The sequence below is a fragment of the Hyla sarda genome, chromosome 10 (assembly GCF_029499605.1).
Source record: "Hyla sarda isolate aHylSar1 chromosome 10, aHylSar1.hap1, whole genome shotgun sequence".
Classification (NCBI taxonomy): domain Eukaryota; kingdom Metazoa; phylum Chordata; class Amphibia; order Anura; family Hylidae; genus Hyla; species Hyla sarda.
In genome coordinates, this window is record NC_079198.1 from 2,074,942 (window position 1) to 2,097,805 (window position 22,864).

A 22,864-nucleotide genomic window follows, 5' to 3' on the forward strand; every position below is an offset into this window, starting at 1 on the left:
GTTATAGAGCAGGAGGAGCTGAGCAGATGATATATACAATACAGTACAATCTGCAGGTATCATGTTATAGAGCAGGAGGAGCTGAGCAGATGATATATACAATACAGTACAATCTGCAGGTAACATGTTATAGAGAAGAAGGAGCTGAGCAAATTATATATACAATACAGTACAATCTGCAGGTATCATGTTATAGAGCAGGAGGAGCTGAGCAAGTTATATATACAATACAGTATAATCTGCAGGTAACATGTTATAGAGCAGGAGCAGCTGAAAAGGTGATATATACAATACAGTACAATCTGCAGGTAACATGTTATAGAGCAGGAGGAGCTGAGCAGATAATATATACATTACAGTACAATCTACAGGTATCCTGTTATAGAGCAGGAAGAGCTGAGCAGATGATATATACAATACAGTACAATCTGTAGGTAACATGTTATAGAGCAGGAGGAGCTGAGCAGATGATATATACAATACAGTACAATCTGTAGGTATCATGTTATAGAGGAGGAGGAGCTGAGCAGATGATATATACAATACAGTACAATCTGCAGGTAACATTTTATAGAGCAGGAAGAGCTAAGCAGATGATATATACAATACAGTACAATCTGCAGGTAACATGTTATAGAGCAGGAGGAGCTGAGCAAATTATATATACAATACAGTACAATCTGCAGGTAACAGGTCATAGAGCAGGAGGAGCTGAGCAAATTATATATACAATACAGTACAATCTGCAGGTATCATGTTATAGAGCAGGAGAAGCTGAGCAGATGATATATATACAATACAGTACAATCTGCAGGTATCATGTTATAGAGCAGGAGGAGCTGAGCAGATGATATATACAATACAGTACAATCTGCAGGTATCATGTTATAGAGCAGGAGGAGCCGAGCAGATGATATATACAATACAGTACCAATCTGCAGGTAACATGTTATAGAGCAGGAGGAGCTGAGCAAATTATATATACAATACAGTACAATCTGCAGGTATCATGTTATAGAGCAGGAGGAGCCGAGCAGATGATATATATACAATACAGTACAATCTGCAGGTAACATGTTATAGAGCAGGAAGAGCTGAGCAGATGATAAATACAATACAGTACAATCTGCAGGTATCATGTTATAGAGCAGGAGGAGCTGAGCAGATGATATATACAATACAGTACAATCTGCAGGTATCATGTTATAGAGGAGGAGGAGCTGAGCAGATGATATATACAATACAGTACAATCTGCAGGTAACATTTTATAGAGCAGGAGGAGCTGAGCAGATGATATATACAATAAAGTACAATCTGCAGGTAACATGTTATAGAGCAGGAGGAGCTGAGCAGATGATATATACAATACAGTACAATCTGCATGGATCATTTTATAGAGCAGGAGGAGCTGAGCAGATGATATATACAATACAGTACAATCTGTAGGTAACATGTTATAGAGCAGGAGGAGCTGAGCAGATGATATATACAATACAATACAATCTGCAGGTATCATGTTATAGAGCAGGAGGAGCTGAGCAGATGATATATACAATACAGTACAATCTGCAGGTATCATGTTATAGAGCAGGAGGAGCCAAGCAGATGATATATACAATACAGTACAATCTGCAGGTAACATGTTATAGAGCAGGAGGAGCTAAGCAAATTATATATACAATACAGTACAATCTGCAGGTATCATGTTATAGAGCAGGAGGAGCTGAGCAGATGATATATACAATACAGTACAATCTGCAGGTATCATGTTATAGAGCAGGAGGAGCCGAGCAGATGATATATACAATACAGTACAATCTGCAGGTAACATGTTATAGAGTAGGAAGAGCTGAGCAGATGATATATACAATACAGTACAATCTGCAGGTATCATGTTATAGAGCAGGAGGAGCTGAGCAGATGATATATATACAATACAGTACAATCTGCAGGTAACATGTTATAGAGCAGGAAGAGCTGAGCAGATGATATATACAATACACTACAATCTGCAGGTATCATGTTATAGAGCAGGAGGAGCTGAGCAGATGATATATACAATACAGTACAATCTGCAGGTATCATGTTATAGAGCAGGAGGAGCCGAGCAGATGATATACAGTTTTATGGGGATAGTTCCAGGATACATTTTCTTTTTTTTTTTTTCTTCATATAAATCTCTGCTTATTCTGGGCTAATGCCATGTGGCAGTCCTGGTCAGTGATTGACTTCTATCTGTGTATGAGTATGCATATAGAAACAGCTGTTAGTCACTTAATAGGACTGCCCACTTGACTATTTAGCCCAGAATAAGCAGAGCTTTACATGAATAAATGACAGTGGTCCCTCAACATACGATGGTAATTCGTTCCCATCGTTTGTCGAATCCATTGTATGTTGAGGGATTCGTGCAATGTAAAAGTGCATTTAATACTCACCTGTCCCCGCCGCTCTGGACCGCTGTCCCGCTGCTCCGGCGTCTTCTTTGGGATCCTCCGGCTTCTTCCGCATCTTCTCCGGGGTCCGGACCCCGCTTTCTGGTGACGTTATTACGTTGCTGCGCCGGTACGGCGTGCGCACAACGTAATCGCGAGGCCCGGACCCCGAAGAAGATGCAGCGGGGATAGGTAAGTGAACCTGTCCGGAATGCTTAAACTGCTATCCGACAGCAGCTTAAGCATTTTGCGCTGCCGGATAGCAGTTAATGCGATGGCCCCGACTTACAAAAGCATCGTATGTCGATTTGATCATATGTCTGGGCCATCACATGTCGGGGGGTTACTGTACAATTTACCCTGGAGATGCTCTATAACTTAGTGCCCTTAGATTTGATATGAATATGACAGCTTCCATTTAAAACAAGGCTGATGCTTGATAGTATCAATAGGAAAGGGACTTAAAATATGCACATTTTTAGGTGAATTTTGTTTAGGACATCATAGGATGGCTTCAAGCCTGATAGGAGGGTGTTAACTGATCTTCTATGAGCCGACTTTCTTCCAATGGCCCAGCTTAAGAGGTTCTTTTCTGCCTAAGATAAGGAATTAATTGTAGGCGAGAGGGTGAAGGCCCTGAATGACAGAACTTTTGGGGGGAGCCGGGCATCTTTGGGCTTTTCTGAAGCATGTCCGACACTGTGAGATGTCTTTTATTGTCTCACCTTGCATGAAACTCTAAGCGGTTTTTGTGGTCGATCATTCAGAGGCGGCACCTTAGGGGGTCGTTACACGCTGAATGTTCCAGTGACAGCCCTGAACAGTCCAACGTGATATCAATAAACTCAGACGTGTGAACACTGGCTAAGGAAGGTGCACTCTGCATATTAAAACCTCTGGGGGGAATGGAAGCAGGAGGGGGCCGCTGGGATGGGGCGCTGAACAAATGATCACTTTAGGAGCCTCTGCAGTTGTTGTGTTTTTCGTCTTTCAGGGCTGTGATGTGTGGACACTAATGAGTCATCCCAGACCCCAGGGAGGCAGAACGGATGGAAGAACCTGGACAGGAGAGTGAGGGGGCAAACTTCAGAATTGGGCACAGGATGGAAGGCTGTGCACCCTGGGAAGAAATCATCAGGTTGTGTCTAACAGCTATGAACTGCTCCTAAAAACAGGAAAATTGTGCCAAAGAAAAATAGCTTACTTCACTCGCACCAAATTTATTATGTGTTTTAGACACTTTTGTTCCTCAACAAAGGAGGTGGCTTATAGGCAAAGGGCTGGGGCTTGCATGTTACTCTATGCAGCAGATATTTGATTGAGGGAAGGCATCTAAAAGGTGGATTCAACTTACACGAGATAAAGCTACACGGCGACTTTGGTTGCGCAACTTGAAGATCGCAATGTTAAGTTCTAATGATTGTTGATTGGAATCTATTGACATGACAGTTGCACAAAATCCAACTTGCCTTTTTATTCGCAATTTGCAGGCGGCTGTCCCAGATTTGACTGCAGTAGTTGTGCATGACTGTGACCTGATAATCACTTTTCCCAGATTTGGCAATATTTGTTTTAATTTTTACAGACAAATCACAACTGTAATAATTTTCAAGTCACAGATCACGCAAATGTTTTGGTCACTCAATGCGATTTGCTGTCACAAGCTTTAGTCGGAAGGGCCTTTTTTTTATTGATGGCCTATGGCTGATGAATGTATTAAAAGGGTGACTCCCACCACAGGGGTTGCTTTACTGTAGAGAGATGAACTCTTGCCTTGTAATAAGAACACTACCTTATGCCCCCTGCACAGATTCCTCTCCCTCCTCCTGATTTAGTTTAGGAAGGAATTCATAGAAGCAGCGCAGCAATCACAGCCCCAAGTCATTCACACAAGTGTTCGCGGCCTCCTGCAGGGAAGGATGTGCAGCCCCAGGAGTACTGGCCAGACCTGTCATTTCTGTCCACCCTCTGACCCTTCCTGCTGCCACCGACCAACATGTGTCTGATCAGGTTATATAGAACTATTTACCTCGCTCTTCCCAGCCTATAGTCAGTGCGCCTTTGCTTTTCATTTTGCATCATTTCATTTCTCTTGTAAGGCTTACAAATGCTCTAGACACAAAGAAATAACCTACCGTAAGTATAATTGTAATGTCCCAGTACGGGATGTGGCTCCGTACTGTTCTCCTGTCCTGTCAGGCAGAGTCCCTGCATGTCCCCAGGGCTCCCCTGCAGCGTCTCCCACTGTACATATAGGTTTTGTATATTAAGAGCATTGTACCTTTAATTGTTAGTCACTTGTTTGTATCAAATGTTCATTACCCAGAGAACCCCCAGTGACCAGGTGACCTCCCAAGTGATCTATGGGCTCCTTGCACAGCCCCCTATATAACCAGGGGAGGAGCTGCAATCTCTCTCTTCTGCTGTATGCTGAGGTCCAGTGCAGTCTTCTCAGTGTCTGTGCCCAGAGCATTGGAGGCCTCAAGCCTAAAGTCCTGCAGCCACAAGTCGGTCCTCAGTAAGTCAAGTCATCTTACTATCAGTCATCACCTATAAAAAGTCAAGTCCATAAATAGTCACTGTGGCCTGCACTAAAGTCAGTCTTAACTACTGCAAGTCCCAGCAAGCCTGCGAGGTCCCCCTGTGTCACTGGTCACCTCCCTGGGATATTGGCTGTACCGCAAAGACTATTCCACCTGTCTTGCCTCAGTAAAGCTGCCGTTATCCTTAACCCTGGTGTTGGAGTCTTCATTACTCCTGCCTGACCCAAGATCAGCGGTATTACCTTCGGGTGGTTAAAGGGGTACTCCGCTCCTCAGTGTTTGGAACAAACTGTTCCGAACACGAGCCAGCTCCAGGAGTTTGTGATGTCATAGCCCCGCCTCTCATGACATCACACCCTGCCCCTTGAGGGGGCGGGGTGTGACGTCATTAGGGGGCAGGGCTATGATGTCACAAGCTCCCGACTCCAGCGTTCGGAACAGTTTGTTCCAAACACTGAGCAGTGGAGTACCCCTTTAAGGCTAAACCATGCCCTGGCATCACGACAGAAGGGGTTAATACCACCTGCCCCTTGGGCCATAACATCTGCCCCGCATTCACCCTGCATTTCACCCCAACACCACATAATAATAAGTAAAGTAGTATAATTATGTATTATCTTATGTTAAACAGCTTTCAGAAAACAAATATAAAGTAGAAATAGGGACTATTGCAAATCTTCGTGATACAGTAACCAGAGTCTGCCTTCCCGGCCCTCCACCACCTCCTTACCAGGATTTTGGCCACTGAACCTTAAGACCAAGCAGCCTTTGCTCTCTCTGCAAGATGGTGGAGAAAATGGGACAAATTTCTGATTCGTAACACTCTGGGAACGTGTTTATTGTCATTGTTTAAGTGCAAATGTATAAATACGGTAATGTGAAGATTGCAGTGTGCAGCCGATGAAAAGCAGAAAATAAGAAATTTTCTGGCCGTAAGTGGCGTAGGCTAATGGTGATTTTTGAGGCATTGGACCATGGACGTTACTTAGCACATTGATTACTGTGAAACTGGGCTAGAGGCTTATTTCTTAATTACTGTTACGCATTGTGTCAGGCGAACACTTTCAGGCACTCTCCCAGCTGCACAGATAGCCAAGACATTGAGGGAGCGAGATGGACCATCATGGCCGACGAGACAACAATAAGAATGCTAAGACCGCACAAATTGCAGCTACTGGCAGTCTGTGCTATGAGGGTCACGTATTATTTGGGTTAGAGATTTCTGGCATTAATACCGAAAGACGTAGCATGAAAACATGTTATAGATCGTCTCTTGTATGTTGAGCAATGCACAATTTAGTGATGAAATCCCGCAGACCACTCCGATTAATTCCGGTTGAAAACCCTTGAAAATTGTCACAAGTCTGCAAGGAAAAAAGATAGGAAAGAACTTTGATAGAAAAAGCTATGGGGCAAAATGCAGATCAGCAATGGAAAATTCCTGGTTTTAATAGAAGCGGTTCTTTTTCCATAAGTGGTAACCTGAAGTAGTGGTGAGGGAAGTGCAGGGGTGCTGCTCCCCGTCATCTCCCCACTTCTTCCTGGCTGCTGTCCCAGAATCAGGTTATATACACTGAAAAATACTGGAAAAGGAGAGGGTCTGATGCCTGCAAGATGACTGGACCCGCTCCAGTACATAGTGGAGGAAAATTACAACTGGAAGGTTTAAATCAGGTACAATGTATAAATTGCAAACAAATGGTCGCGATTCTTGTTTCCGGCGGCTTCCGTCCTCAAGTCAGTTTCCTCCAAACAAACATCTGCTGACGTTCTTCACAGTGGTAAAAGTTTTTCTACCTCATGTGGTCCATTAAATTTACACCACCTTAACCTTCTGCGTGGCCAAGCAATTACAAGACTCGTCTGGATTCTCTCCTAATAATGTGTCTTGTGAAGGAACTCGCCATGACCTGGGCCTGAGAAGGATACTTACAATTCCTTTAATCCAGCATTAGTGGGATCTGATTATATATTGTTCTGGACTACTGGAGGGGTACTCCGCGTTTGGAGCCGGCACCTGGAGCTCGTGACATCCTAGCCCCGCCCCTCATGACATCACGCCCCACCCCCTTAATGCAAGTTTATGGGAGGGGGCGTGACGGCTTTAAAGGAGTATTCCGGGATTTTTTTTATTTGACTATGCTACAGGGGCTGTAGAGTTAGTGTAGTTCATAATATAGTGTCTGTACCTGTGTTTGACGGTGGTTTCCCAATTCTTATGCGATCTTTGCCCGATGTTTATTTTTATCAGCATACAAAATGAGTGTCGTCTCAGATTTTCCCAGGTTGCAGTGCAGCCCGAGACATTACATAACTAGTCAGGTAATCAGAGGGAGCCTGTCTGTGCTTCAATGGGTGGAGCGACCGCTGGGTGTTAAAGAGATCATTCTGCAGTAAATTTTAGTTTTGCAACAGCTGGAGGCACCCTGGTTATAAAAAAAACTGGTCTATTGTTTACAGTATTGCATAGGAGCTCAGGTGTGCTTCAATGGGCAAGGTGGCTGATGTGTGGGAGGGAGAAAAGTGACCTCACACTAACAATTATGGAACATGTAGTTGGAGGGAGGGAACTCCAACAGGAAATAGTCATTTCACAAAAAAGAAAGCAGAAGCATTATATAGACTCACAACATAGCCATTTAGCCCAAAGACAAGTATGGATCCTTCCTAAACATGTCCATTACTGTCTGGCAGGTAAGCACTAAAGTCACCTTATGGTGAAGAACCCCTTTAAATAGGGATGCCAGCAGTTGTCAATAGTGATGAGCGTCAGGGGCCATATTCGAATTTGCAAATATATTGACGATTATTCGTCCTATGTTCGCGAAATTCACATATTCGCTATGTTTGTTGCATATAAATTTGCTTAAAGAGTCGCATGTGAAAAAAAAAACAATATTCGTCATTACAAATATATATCACTATATTCTAAATATTCACGAAATCGCGAAGTGCCGATAGTCGCGATAAAAATTTGCATTACGAATATTCGTGCTCAACATTAGTCATCAATAGTAGCCAGGTTTGAGAAATAAAAGTGATACTCACCTGCCACGATCTCCCACTACCGCCAACATTCCAATGGTCCCTGGTCCCCGCTGCTAAACATTTCCTGCACTTCTCAAGTAAGTGGCCACTCAGCAAACCACTTCCTGAGACGGAGCATTTCTTCAGCCATTGATTAAATAAGTAGGGGCCTCCTTGTGCTGAGTGAAGACCAGGAAGGTGCTGAGCCGCGGGGACCGGGCATCGTCAACACATCAGGAGAGGAGAGGACTGCAGCAAAAGAGTACTGCTTATTTTATTTTTATCCCAGCATGGCCATTAATAAAAAGAAAATGTTGCAGTGTTGCAAAATAAGTAGAAGTAGCACTCATCTTATCGATCACCTTTCACTCCTGCCCCGATACTCCTCAGGTGTGTGTGTGTGTGTGTCCCCTCCCCCTGCCTGTGTCTCCATCTTATTTCTTCTGGATACAGACACGTGACTGTGACAGTCAGTACATTGATCAACTGCAATAGTTAAATGTCTGCATCAAGAAAGTAGAGACTGGTGGGAAACTGAAACGCCTTGGAGTGTCGACTGTTTGATAAGGTAAGTATTGTTTTTTTTATTATCTTGCAACATTGAGTTTAAAAATAAATAAAAACAAAATACGGGCCGCACTATCCCTTTAAAGAGAGAAAAACCAATAAAAACCCTGATGCAGAATAAGACATTGGAACTTCGGTGAATTATTTTGAAGTTACTGGAAACAAGAGCAGGATTATGGACATTTCTTGATATCAGAGCCTGGATGGAGACCAGTGTTCTCCAACCAGTGTGCCTCCAGCTGTTGCAAAACTACAACTCCCTGCATGCCCGGACAGCCGTTGGCTGTCCGGGCATGCTGGTAGTTGTAGTTTTGCAACAGCTGGAGGTACCCTGGTTGGGTAACAATTCTGTAGACTATATAGGTTTGTCTTTGGCATATATATGTATATATATATATATATATATAATGTATGTGTGTCGTGTCTGGTCTTTAAAGTCACGTCAGCATGAGAGCATGAAAATAAGAAATAAGGCAATAAACCCGCCGAGGTACATGGTCAGCTATATTGTGGCTGCACAGACTTGTGCGCATGAAATTCTCTTTTCAGAAAGATTATCCATCAATAAAGCGTCATGATTGCTTAATGTTGGCAAAAATCTTGTTATTTCACTTCTGAGAATACAATAGGACATGAAATGGTTTACATCAATTGTAAAATTCGGCTTGTCATTTAAAACATGTTCCATATCTTTGTAATTTCACTTTCATTAGCCATAGCGTCTCACATCACAAATCCAGGTCAATACACAATCTATATTCTCACAGGGAAACAAGGCGACAATTTACCATACACAGCGGCGTCACGTGACCGCCTGAAATACATACAGAATTTTTAAACGCAATCTCTGAAATCCTCTCATCAGTTCCGCACCGTCACCGTCTTTAAATCATATTCTATAGAGATACATGAAATATGGCCGTGTATCCCGTCTCTGGGCTCTTCAGCTGGTGAAAAAGTACAACTCCCATCATGCTATGACAGACAGCTATGCAAAAGGGGGTAACTTTTACTTCTTTTAGGGGGCTCCAAACAATCTCGGTGTCAGCTATACCCTTGGGTCCATTCACATGGAAGACAAAACATTTTAAGGGTACGTTCACACGGGCGGATTTATTTGTGGGTTTCTCACTGCCTATTTGGGGACGGGCTCTTCTCGGCAGTCTGCTGTCCGCACTGACTTAAATGGGGCTTGCGGCGGATTTTCCGCAGTGGAAATTCTGCTGCGGACAACCGCAAATAGCCCGCCTCCTTTCAAATACGCAGCGGGAAACCTACAAACAAATCCGCCCGAACGTACCCTAAAGACCTCCCTGTTTGTCTCCAGGTTGGGTGTGGTTCTGCAACTCAGTTCCATTGAAGTGAATGGAGCCAAGGTTGTAATACCACACCCACAGTGGAGACAAGGAGGGCGCTGTCTTTGAAAGAAAAGAAAAAAGCCTGTTTTTTGATTCCTGGAATACCCCTTTAAATGTGTAGACTGGGTTTGCATTTACATATAAAGTATTGGGTCCATGTCTCCTGATATGTCAGACCAGCGAACAGGGGATAAACTGCTGATACTGACCCTGGAGAGAGGGATATTCCAGCATTTGCTGAAAAGGCATACTTACCCAGCCTCGGACCATCACAGCTTCCATCCATTGCCCTGATCTTCTCTCTTTTCCTGCTTCCAAGACGAGCACTCAAATGAGGACCTGCCTGCTCAGCCAATCACTGGAAACAGCGGTACCTCATCTCAGCCAGTGATTGGTTGAGCAGGAAGGTCCTGCACTATGATGTAGGAAGAAGGGAGAAGATCAGGGGAGTGGACGAAAGCTGCAGTGGGCTGGGACTAGGTAAGTATGCCTTTTTTTTTTATATTTCCTCACCACCCCACCCCTTGTTGTTTTTAGTTTTTTATTTTTGTTAGCAAACCCTGAAATAGCCCTTTAATGTGCATGCACCTCTACACACCAGTATGACTATTTATATCTGTGGTCTTGGGCATGCTGGGAGTCGTAGTTTTGTATAATCTGTAGGTCCACAGTGGAGACCACTGATTTATACTGTGTGTTGTTCTACAAACAATATGACCCATATTTCCGCAATGAACCTGACACTCTTTAGGTATATGTCTTTTGTGCTTGCAGCGGCTTTTGCACTAAATTGATAGAATGAAATGAGGGAATTTTTTTTATTTTTTATTGTTTGCATTTTTCAGATTGGAAGATGTTTTTGATATTAACTAATGGAAGGATTGAAGTCACGACAGACTGCGGCGTTCAGCTAAGCAGTAAGTAGATAGCCCCCATTTCAGCCCCAGATCTGAAGACTATTGCAGCCAGTAAGGTCTCTGTCTGTATGAAGATTTGCTTTAAAAGGTCTCAAAGTACCAGTGTTTCTTTATTGTATTATATGTGTATTTGTTTACTGTGTGGGGTCATTTACTCCATTGCTGTTTTTATACCCAGTGCAGAACTCTACACCAGCTATGAACCAGCATAGATCTCTGAGACTTTTGGTGTCGCAAATCAGCCCTAAAGTTACATTTGAGGATGAGACCTCTTTCGGACTCCTTCCCTCTCCTTCGGCCGGAGTGTCGTATATGCTGAAAAGTTGCTAAATTAGCATTTTTTGCCATACAAAATCAGGTAATTAATTGATCGTGTAAGTCAAAGCTTTTTCTACAAGGATGTGAAAAAAGAAAAAACCCAGCACAATACACATTTAGGTTCACACAGGCGGATTTTGCTGCATATTTTCTGAAGCTGATATGCTGCTTTTTATTTTCTGCAGTTTATTTTATCATTTACTTACCAGCAAAAAATTAGCAGCTGAAAATATGCAGCAAAATACGCTTGTGTGAACGCACCCTTAAAGGGGTACACCGCTGCTCAGCTTTTCAAACAAAATGTTCCTGAACCCTGGAGCCGGCGTCGGGAGCTCGTGACGTCATAGCACAGAATTCCGCAGCCGAAAATCTTCAAGCAGAATTTCAGCTGCGGGAGACCCACTGCGGATGTGCTACGTGTGACCCTACCCTTAATTAGAAACAAAGGAATAAAGTTTTGTGAGAGAAAAAGTCAAGTGCCAGTGATCCTAAAAATGCTGCACCTAATATCTAGCTGCAGCATTTGTGCGTAAAAAAAAACAAAAACAAAAAAACACAGAAAGATAGGTCACACAAAAACTGGTGGTTTACAGGAAAATTGTACAAGTGACAGCGGCCCAGCAGATGCCATCCTGATAATCACTGAAGGTTATGTAGTGCAGACCCTCGCTGGCCGCCCCAGGCTGACATTCTTGTTCCTCTTATATAGTACACGCGCTCAGAGGGTCTCTAAAGCCCCTATCAGTATGTAAGGTCAGGCTAGGAGATAGCCTTGTCTGCTCCCAGGAGAATCCTTCATTTCTTTGACCCCTTAGAGAAGCTTTTTTTCATTTATTCAGACATCAATAGTAGAAAAACATGGAGTCGGGCACTTATTTACTGATATGCATAAGAACGCATCGGCGACATCTCTATTATCGAAGCACAAATGGAGAAAAACTATTATAGTGTACTGACAAGTTTACAGGAAAGTGTACGATATAAAGAAATCTGCGTACAAGTACTAAACTCCAGGCACTTATATAAATATACATTATACAATATACATAAAAAATGTTCTAAACTTTTATATTTTTGTTGAGAACAGTGAAGGCAGGAGGAGTAGTGATTGGTTGGTGGAAGGTGAATATGTAGAAAAATGATGCAATTTACTTTGAAATGAATACAGCTAAAAAAAAAAAAAGTGGAAAAGTGAGGGAACTTTTTTAAAGCACCTTGTTCCTTCTGCTCATCATTAAAGGGGTACTCCACTGCTCAGCATTTGGAACAAACTGTTCCAAATGCTGGAGCCGGGGCCAGGAGCTCATGACATCATAGCCCCACCCCCTCATGACGTCACACCCCGCACTCTCAATGTAAGTCTATGGGAGGGGGTGTGACAGCTGAGCAGTGGAGTACCCTTTTAAATGGGCACTCTGATTAAAACTAGTTTTTGCTTTTGCACTCCTTATGGTAAATGAAAAAGTCTTTCTAATTTACTTTGTTTAAAAAAATGAAGTTTTCTATGTTTTATTTGTGTTTAGTAGGTGTCTCCCTACTTGTCCAGAGCACATTCCCCCCCCCATCTCTTGCACAGACTTTGGACTCCTCCTGGCCTGGCAGAAGTCTGAAATCAGGAAATGCAGTCTGGAGTGCTGATTGATTTCGGAAGAACTTGATGCACACAAAATATCCTTCATTACCTGGGGAAAATCCGCCGCAAGCCCCATTGAAGTCAGTAGGGTCTGCAGCGGATTTTCCCCAGCGGAAATTTCACCGTGGAAAATCTGCTGCGGACAGCCGAGAAGAGCCCACCCCCTTTCAAATACGCAGTGGGAAACCCGCAAATAAATCCACTCGTGTGAACGTACCCTAATGATAGATACTTCTGGACGTCTTCTTGGCAGAAAACTACATTTGGAGCGCGGTGTTTAATCTCTCTCCATAGGCTTCATTTTTATGTAAAGAAATGATAAAACATTGATGTGTTTTATTTTATACAAAAAGCTGAATAACCCCCTAGATTAATGTTAACCCTGTATTGCGGTTGATGTAATATGGATACAAAATTATATATTAAGGTGGTTAAAAATTACTTTTGTCTAGGGTAGCAAAAATCATTGCACCAGCCTTGTGTGTATATATATATATATATATATATATATATGTGAGTGTGTTATAATATTTTGCTATCCTGGATTTTCTCGCTCACTCTAGATGCTAAAAGGTTCCTTGGCTTTCTGTAAAATAGAAAGAATTAGATTGTCAGCTCATGGGAACAGGGAGTGATGTGAGTGGTTACGATCTGTGTACATCGCTTTAGAATATGTGAGGGCTATAAAAATAAATACATAAATAAATAAAAATAGATGATTGTATTCCCTTGTAAACACGTGGACTTGTAGACCTGACGTCTCCTGCTGCAGGCCGAGGGCATGTAACCGTATCTGCCATAGATAAATGTCTGTATATTTTGTAGGAGATTCTCATTGAATACTTTATACTTCCTCCCGGCACGACAATCCTCAATAAATGCCGCCTGGATTATTCTCAGGGCAGATAACGCCGCACATGTTCCTTCATAAAAGGCAATAAACTGCAGCTCTCAGCTTTACAAGGCGAGCGCTTCTATTACACCAGGAAACACAACACGGACCCCTCAGCTGCATGCGACCGCGCGCCTCGGGGAGCAGACGTGGCCTCATTGCGTCTCCTTAGGTCGAGTGATCTACAAGTGAGAGGAGCGGTATCCTGATAACTATCATCGGGAGGGGCGGTCATTGTGCCGGACTGATCAGAGACGGTGCAGAGAAGTTCCTACCACTTTGTAGCATCATCCGCTGTCTCCATACTACACATTTTTCATCCAGATTTCTTCTACTCATATAACATTAACCCTTTTACATCATAATTCAGTTTGACTTATAATAGACCTGTCAGTTCTTTAGAAGGGTCTCTTTGTGTTATTCCTCCGTTGGCCCTCCTGGAAGTGTATGGATAAATTAAATGGTTTATCCTAGAGTGGACTTCTTCCAAAAACAGCTCCATCCCTGTCCTTGGTTTTTACAGGTATTACAACTTGGCTCCATTCACTTCAATGGAACTGAACTGCAATACCACACACAGCCTGAGGACAGATGTGGAGCTGTTTTCGGAAGAAATCAGTTCAGGTTTTCTAATCCTGGGGAACCACTTTCACATTCAGGGGAATGGGGAAACTCTGGCACTTTAGTGTTTACAGCCGTGTTTCCCAACCAATGTGCCTCCAACTGTTGCAAAACTACAACTCCTAGCATGCCTAGAGAGCAGCGGGACCCCCCCCCCCGATTAGGCATCTTATCCTCTATCCTTTCAATAGGGGATAAGATGTTTTCCAGCGGAGTACCCCTTTAAAGGGATTATATCCTCTTACAACAAACTCTTCTTACACTGTGATGACTTGGGAGCACAGAGAGGACACTGAGCTGTCACCACTATATGGCAATGCTGGGCCGGCCAGGTGGTTGATGCAGGGAGAAGTTCTATGGGGCTTTTTGTTTTTGTTTTGGTCATTGCTTGTGCATAGGGACATGTAAGTGAATGGGAAATGTGATGTGATGTGAGAGCAACAGGTGGAATCCAGCATCTTTTCCTGGGTGATTCCTTAAAGGCTGGGTTCACACTACAGAATTTCCGAGTAATAATGGGATTGGCAATGTGATTCCCCTTTCAGATTGGACTTTCCACCTGGAAAATCTCCTTGAATAATTTCATCAGAAACATTCAACTCTATGTAAATGGGGACATCAATGTCTGCACAGTCCTAGCGCCCACTGATTTAGTCCGTGCTGCCCGCTTTCGAAATCTCTGGCCGGATTTCGTCCGGCCGGAGATTCCACAGTGTAAATCAACTGATGCCAGAAAGTTAAACAGATTTGTGAATGACTTCTATAAAAAAATCTTTGCCCTTCCAATACTTTTAAGCAGCTGTATGCTACAGAGGAAATTCTTTTCTTTTTGAATTTCTTTTTTGTCTTGTCCACAGTGCTCTCTGCTGACACCTCTGTCCATGTCGGGAACTGTCCAGAGCAGCACAGGTTTGCTATTGGGATTTTCTCCTGCTCTGGACAGTTCCTGATACGAGCATCAGGTGTCAGCAGAGAGCACTGTGGACAAGAAAAAAAAAGAAATTCAAAGAGAAAAGAATTTCCTCTGCAGCATACAGCTGCTTAAAAGTACTGGAAGGGTAAAGATTTTTTTAGACAGAAGTAATTTACAAATCTGTTTTAACTTTCTGGCACCAGTTGATTAAAAAAAAATTATAATGTTTTCCACTGGAGTACCCCTTTAAGTGTACAGCGCTGTGGAATCTGTGTGCGCCATAAAAATAAAGAATTGTTATTATTAAAATAATAGGCCATTATAAGAACTACTTTCTCCTCGGTGAAGACTTCTCCCCATCTAAGTCTTTCATGTTGCATGAAAAATTCCAAGTTGCCCAAAAATCAGTGCCCTCTGCTTTTCTCACTTTGCACCCTGTCCTGTCCCTCTCACGCGCCCACTCCTGTATTATTCTGGTCTTCATGCAGGTTTGGGACTTGGTTCCTGCCCAGGTCACCTCTCCGGGGCTTCTGTATCCTTTGAAATTGTTAAGTAGTGGCTGCAGGGGTCACAAGTCAGAGAAAACCCTGGAGGGGAGTAAGACTTTACTCAGCCGTGAAATAGCAACTGTTCTATTCGGAGGGGAGGGGGAGGCTGGACGCCTTTTTCTGTTTTGTTTTTGCCTTTTTGATTACCACTTGACCTCCTGCCCATCCCCTCCACTACGTTCACTCCCACTAGGGCATCTGGCCTTTGCACGGCTGTGATAGAAGTGAAGGCATCACATTAACCCTTCATTTATAACAGATTGTCATCCATTAGCTTTACTAGTTGCTGCCAGCCATATTATCGGAATATGTCACCGGCGGCCGCTGTGCATCGAGTATTAGGACTTTATCTGTAAACTATCACTTTACAGCATTTTTTTTATTAACATTTTATTTTTATTTTTGTACAGTGTTTCCCAACAAGGGTGCTTACAAATGTGGCAAAACTACAACTCCCAGCATGCCTGGACAGCCAAAGGCTGTCCAGGCATGCTGGGAGTTGTAGTTTTGCAACACCTGGAGGCAACCTGATTTAGTACCCAGTGTCATGCTATGACCAGAACATTGATTCACTGTTATTTTGTTGTTGTTTTTTTTTTGTTTGTTTGTTTGTTAGTTTTTTTTTTGCTAAACACAACACTGATATAAGGGTGCGTTCACATGGAATAATTCAAGAGGAATTTACTCGAGTAAATCCTCTTGAATTCTCCGCTCCAAATTAATTCACATCTCCTCTGCCCATTGGCTTTAATGTTTTTTCCGCTGTCCTGTTCACACTGTGGAAATTCTGCTAGCGGAATTCCGACGCTGAATTCCGTTCCGCTTGAAGAATGAGCATGTTCATTCTTCAAGCGGAATCCGCTAGCAGAAATCAATAGAAGTCAATGGTAAAAAAAAATTGCGCGGAAATGGCTGAAAACCCCTTCACTTCTTTCTCCCGCAATTCCGCACAGATTGCAAGTGAATTTCGCACAAAAATTAAATTATTTTTTCTGCCTGTAAATTTTTCGGCATAAATTACTTTTGTTTTACTCTGTGTGAACGTACCCTAAGAGGGAGCAGAAAAGTTATGTGGATAAAACAGATTACACAGAACGTTACAGAAAAACATTGACATTAGTGTGTCTCCAGATGTTCCTAAACTACAACTCCCAGCATGCCCTATATTATCTAATATACGAGTGACATGAAGCACAGGTGAGCTGTCACATACTGGTGTGCACCTCCTGCCTGCAGTTATACAGTGTCAATGGGTGGACTATGTTTAATGCTTACAATGTGGACAATTTGATGCACTGACCCTTCCATAGAGATCTTCTGCACAACTGGATCATCAAGAACATATAAGGTATACAGCCTATGGCTGCCATGACAGCAGAGTAACAATAGAGTAGGAATGCATCAAGTGTGATGGTATGTGCTCAGGGCCGGCTCTGCCTATAGGCAAAATAGGCAGCCACCTAGAGCGCCCTTGTGATGGGGGCGCCGCTCTGCCTGTTGCAAGAAAGTTAGTAACCAGCCAGCATCCAAAGCACCCGCCTAGACAGCATCATCCCCGTCACCCCAGTAGTAAGGTGATTACATGAGGAGAGGGTTTGTTACAGTGTGTCACCCCAGTAGTAAGGAGATTACATGAGGAGGAGGTTTGTTACAGTGTGTCACCCCAGTAGTGAGGAGATTACATGAGGAGGAGGTTTGTTACAGTGTGTCACCCCAGTAGTGAGGAGATCACATGAGGAGGAGATTTGTTACAGTGTTTCACCCCAGTAGTAAGGAGATTACATGAGGAGGAGGTTTGTTACAGTGTGTCACCCAAGTAGTAAGGAGATTACATGAGGAGGTTTGTTACAGTGTGTCACCCCAGTAGTAAGGAGATTACATAAGGAGGAGGTTTGTTACAGTGTGTCACTCCAGTAGTAAGGTGATTACATGAGGAGGAGGTTTGTTACAGTGTGTCTCTCCAGTAGTAAGGAGATTACATAAGGAGGAGGTTTGTTACAGTGTGTCACTCCAGTAGTAAGGTGATTACATGAGGAGGAGGTTTGTTACAGTGTGTCTCTCCAGTAGTAAGGAGATTACATAAGGAGGAGGTTTGTTACAGTGTGTCTCTCCAGTAGTAAGGAGATTACATAAGGAGGAGGTTTGTTACAGTGTGTCACTCCAGTAGTAAGGAGATTACATGAGGAGGAGGTTTGTTACAGTGTGTCTCTCCAGTAGTAAGGAGATTACATGAGGAGGAGGTTTGTTACAGTGTGTCACTCCAGTAGTAAGGAGATTACATGAGGGGGAGGTTTGTTACAGTGTGTCACCCCAGTAGTAAGGAGATTACATGAGGAGGTTTGTTACAGTGTGTCACCCCAGTAGTAAGGAGATTACATGAGGAGGGGGTTTGTTACAGTGTGTCACCCCAGTAGTAAGGAGATTACATGAGGAGGGGGTTTGTTACAGTGTGTCACCCTAGTAGTAAGGAGATTACATGAGGAGGAGGTTTGTTACAGTGTGTCACCCCAGTAGTAAGGAGATTACATGAGGAGGGGGTTTGTTACAGTGTGTCACCCCAATAGTAAGGAGATTACATGAGGAGGGGGTTTGTTACAGTGTGTCACCCCAGTAGTAAGGAATTACATGAGGAGGGTTTTTTTTTTACAATGTACCAGTAGTAAGGAATTACATGAGGAGGGTTTTTTTTTTTACAATGTGCCAGTAGTAAGGTGGGGCGTGTCAAAGGGCGGGGTCAATGGGGGGCAAAATTAGCTTTCGCTTAGGGTGGCAAAAATCCTAGCACCATCCCTGTATGTGCTGAGTGAAACACGGCACAGAGAATGGCAGCTATTACAGTAGAATCTCCCAATAGTGGACAGTCATGGGGAATAAAAAAGTGTCCCCTATTGAGAGATGTCCCCTACTGGGAAAAAAGGCTAAAAATTCCTTCTAAATGACGGAATACTGTCCTGTACTCACTCCAGAGTATAATTACCAGACAGGCAAGATTTAGAAGTTATCACAGGACAGGGTATAGAACTCTATGCAACAATTTTATTAAGGTCCGTGCCACATTTGATACAATTGTCGCACGGCCACCACTTACTCTGCGACTCTTCGATTGTGTAAAATAGAGCATATCTTAGTTTGATCCAGTGTCCGTGAAATTTTTCAATGTCCGTGTGACATATGATAAATTTGGTGCACGTCTGCAACTTTCTCCGCAACATTTTTACTCTAAAGCCATTACAAATTTAAACCAGTCTTCACAAATCCCACCCCCGACATCTTGAAATATATGCAACAAAAATTACCAACCCAATTCCCATAGTGAGCCCATGACTACTGTTAGCTAAACTGGGTGTGATGGATTGTGCAGACAACAGGAAATCACACAGTCAGCAAACCCCGAGAAACACTGTGCATGTGAAGTAGTGCACCCCGAGATACACTGTGCATGTGAAGTAGTGCACCCTGATATACACTGTGCATGTGAAGTAGTGCACCCCGAGATACACTGTGCATGTGAAGAAGTTCACCCCGAGATACACTGTGCATGTGAAGTAGTGCACCCTGATATACACTGTCCATGCTATGTAGTGCACCCCGATATACACTGTGCATGTGAAGTAGTGCACCCTGATATACACTGTCCATGTGAAGTAGTGCACCCCGATATACACTGTGCATGTGAAGTCACTGTATTCTCCACCTGATGATCTGAGTACTGGACGACACACATGCTCAGTCACTGTCCCCTCCACCTGATGATCTGAGTGCTGGAGGACACATGCTCAGTCACTGTCCTCTCCACCTGATGGGCAGAGTGCTGGAGGACACACATGCTCAGTCCCTGTACTCTCCACCTGATGATCTGAGTGCTGGAGGACACATGCTCAGTCACTGTCCTCTCCACCTGATAGTCTTAGTGCTGGAGGACACACATGCTCAGTCCCCCTGTACTCTCCATCTGATGATATGAGTGCTGGAGGACACATGCTCAGTCACTGTCCTCTCCACCTGATGGTCTTAGTGCTGGAGGACACACATGCTTAGTCACTGTCCTCTCCACCTGATGGGCTGAGTGCTGAAGGACACACATGCTCAGAGAATGTCCCACTGTACATCATTAGCTGCACATGCTCAGCGCTCTTGGATAAGGCAGTGTTGGCGGCTCTCAGTGTATCAGTCAGGCCTCAACAGTTGTGATTACAGCCAGAACACCATGACTAGTTGTCCAGGGCCGCTGTCCCAGATGATTAGAATGCAGCATGCACTACTTTAAAAGTCATTTATTTTTTATGAATTGTAAATTTTTATCAAAGTTTTGTAAAGAAAAATGAAACAAAAAGGTCATGCAAAAGTATACAATGAAGACCATACAAAAGAGAAGGAATAATCATTATCTAATTTTAAAAAAAGTTCATTTTCTCAACAAAATAATAGAGCCCAATTACAGAAGACGTATAATGTGATGCGGGTGAGTTTCTGACTGTATTTTAATATATATATATATATATATATATATATGCCCCCCTTATCCTGCTCCCTCTAACTTGTACGAAGAATTGGTAAATTGTGAGACCAACTGGTCCTCATTGACCCTCTTACCGTAGACGTGTGACATTACCCATGTCCCGCTGGATGTTGTTGGTTTACTAAAGATCTTTCTCATTTGTGGCATATGGTGTAAGAAATCAGGGTGTTGGCGATGAAGGGGTCTGGAGACACAAATCCCAGTATTTATTCCTCCCACTGCAGATGTACATTAATGCAGACCCCGAGAAGGGACAGATCTTTGGCTGGAGAGAGAAAACAACCCTCCTTTTAACATGCTGTTGTCTGGCTTGATCTTGTCACTCTAAAGACGGCCATTCAGGGGTATTCATGCATCCGCCTTAATAGGACAATGGCACCAAGTTTATATACTGGCCTGCAGTTGCAGAAGCCCTTTACAGCCTTTGTCTTCTCTCGCTCTTAATAAACTTTTTGGTCGAGTTCATCAATCCGCTTGAATAGGTGATGTTCTCATTTGTAAGGACTGGGGGGGGGGGACCTGACGGGAGTGTTTCAGGGGTGGAGGCTTTCATACGTTCCACCATCAAACACATTTTAAAGTCTTTTTCTTTTTTTATTGTGGGATAGATAGGGGAAAAAAAGAAAACTCCATTACTTTGATGTAACAATACATCAGATTTTAGACATCTTTTTGTCTTGATGCTGCATTTGACTTGTCTTTTCTCCTAAACGGTGACATTAGTACTGCCCAACTAGACACAGGCACCTCCTGTTACTAATATCTGATTTTTTTTTTCCACAAAATTCTCAGTTATATTCTGCCTCACGTGCTACATAGTTTCATACTAAAGATTTAAGTTACATTTTATAAAAAGTTGTTCTTGCTGCCTCCACATGACTGAAATTTGTTGCTGAATTTTGTTGCTGCCTGTGGCACTAAGCTGCGTTCACACGGCCGTCTAGACCCGTCCCGTTCTTCTCCCGTCAAAAACAGACTTTAAAAAAAAATGGACAATAACGGATTCAAAAGGATGTTATCCAACTGGATACGTTATTGTTCTGAGCATGCTAAGAAGTGAAAACGGATCAAAAAACGGATGGCATTAAAGGCTCATCCTTTTTCCATAGACTTCAATGTTAAATTTACTGTATCCGTTTTTATTTTTTATATTTAAATTTTTTTCTGCCGTCAAAAAAAATGAAATGAGTGAAGACGGCTACAAACGGATGTAAACGGATTGTAAAAAAAAATCCCATTGACATGAAACTGTTTTTAATCCGTTTACAGCCTGCAAGAACGGAATCGAAACGGGATAAAAAGAACGGGAAGAGACAGCTGTGTGAACGCACCCTAAATTTGAACGCACCCTAAATGGGAATGCACCCTAAATGTTTTGCTGCTTCTGCACAGGTGGTGATATTTTTGCTACATTTTGATACAGTTGTATTTCTTAAATCTGCATCTTTGTTCTTTACGTTTTAACCTGTCCCTCAGAAATAAGCCTGAGCAGCCATACGGATCATCTGGTATATAGACGACCAATATTAACTTCAGACTGAAAACAGTCCCTTATTGCTTAACAAGGAATCTTTATAGACTTGTATAATTATGTATTTCCTATATACAGATCCTCCCTATATAAGCATATCAAGCATAGTTAATTGACCATATATTGTAGTATAAAGGTGCCCATTCCTATATATAGTAACATTTGAGGGAAGGTAATAAAATTGTGATTGGAGGGAAGAGTCAGCGCTGTGAAGGATGACTTATAGGATGGCAGCAATATGTTTCTACATCACCACCGCTTCGTTTGATTGTGTATTTGTGAAAGGTCAGGTTCAGTGAGGGCGGCTATTAGTACCAACTATTTACGTCTCTAAAGAGTTTCATTAAATGTTCTGCTTTTTCATCTAAGTAAACAGCTTTTCCCGGCAGAGTCCGAGGTCACGCTGAGCCACGGATTCCGAGTGCCTGAACTTTGAGACGCTCTGATTAGGGGTTTCTCGTTTTTCAATTTCTCTACTTCCTAGGTCTCTCCATTGTTCCCCTTCCAAGCAGCTGCTGCTACTAATCTTTTGGCTATTTGCAATCAGAAGGAAGGAATATTCACACCCCAGAGTGCTGGATATTAGCAGTGCCAGTGGGGTAAGGTGACCACTGAGATCAGGCGAAAAATAACCAAGAAAGCACTTCATTGAACTCAGTTTGACTCTGCTGCTTTCAGGTAGATCTAAGTCACAATGCTAACACGCATAAAGTTATGAAAATCAGACAGAAAACAAACCCAAACACCCTCCGAAAACCCATGATGATCTCAGCACCCCTCACGCCGGACCTGGAGCTACGGGCCGTACGGTTGTGTGACCCAGACGTATATTAATTGTGACGGTATCTTATACGATAAACACGTTGCTGCTGTAATACAATATTTATGGAGTTTACCATTTCCATTATTGAGGAAACATGACAAGACCGGCAGCATAACAAGGATGGCCCCAACCCTATAAATCAGCGGTCTTCAAACTGTGGCCCTCCGGCTGTTTCAAAACTACAACTCCCAGCATGCCCGGACAGCCGTTGGCTGTCC

General features: G+C 43.0%; 1 protein-coding gene and 1 long non-coding RNA gene across 19 annotated transcripts in view; one reads left to right on the top strand and one right to left on the bottom strand.

Annotated features, from left to right (window-relative positions):
* The window catches only part of LOC130294460 (uncharacterized), a 189,308-nt gene that overhangs the window by 68,136 nt on the left and 98,308 nt on the right, over positions 1 to 22,864 (top strand). For 6 of the 9 annotated variants that reach the window (XR_008848495.1, XR_008848503.1, XR_008848500.1 and 3 more), the window contains exons 2-3: positions 10,777 to 10,848; positions 11,027 to 11,206. This is a non-coding gene — a long non-coding RNA (uncharacterized LOC130294460). Of the gene's footprint in view, positions 1 to 10,776; positions 10,849 to 11,026; positions 11,207 to 12,689; positions 13,501 to 21,561; positions 21,685 to 22,864 lie in introns of those variants that run through there. The other 3 variants (XR_008848499.1, XR_008848502.1, XR_008848498.1) reach the window with 3 other exon arrangements.
* PAX7 (paired box 7) overlaps positions 1 to 22,864 on the bottom strand; it is a 169,657-nt gene that overhangs the window by 53,884 nt on the left and 92,909 nt on the right. The window lies entirely within an intron of this gene.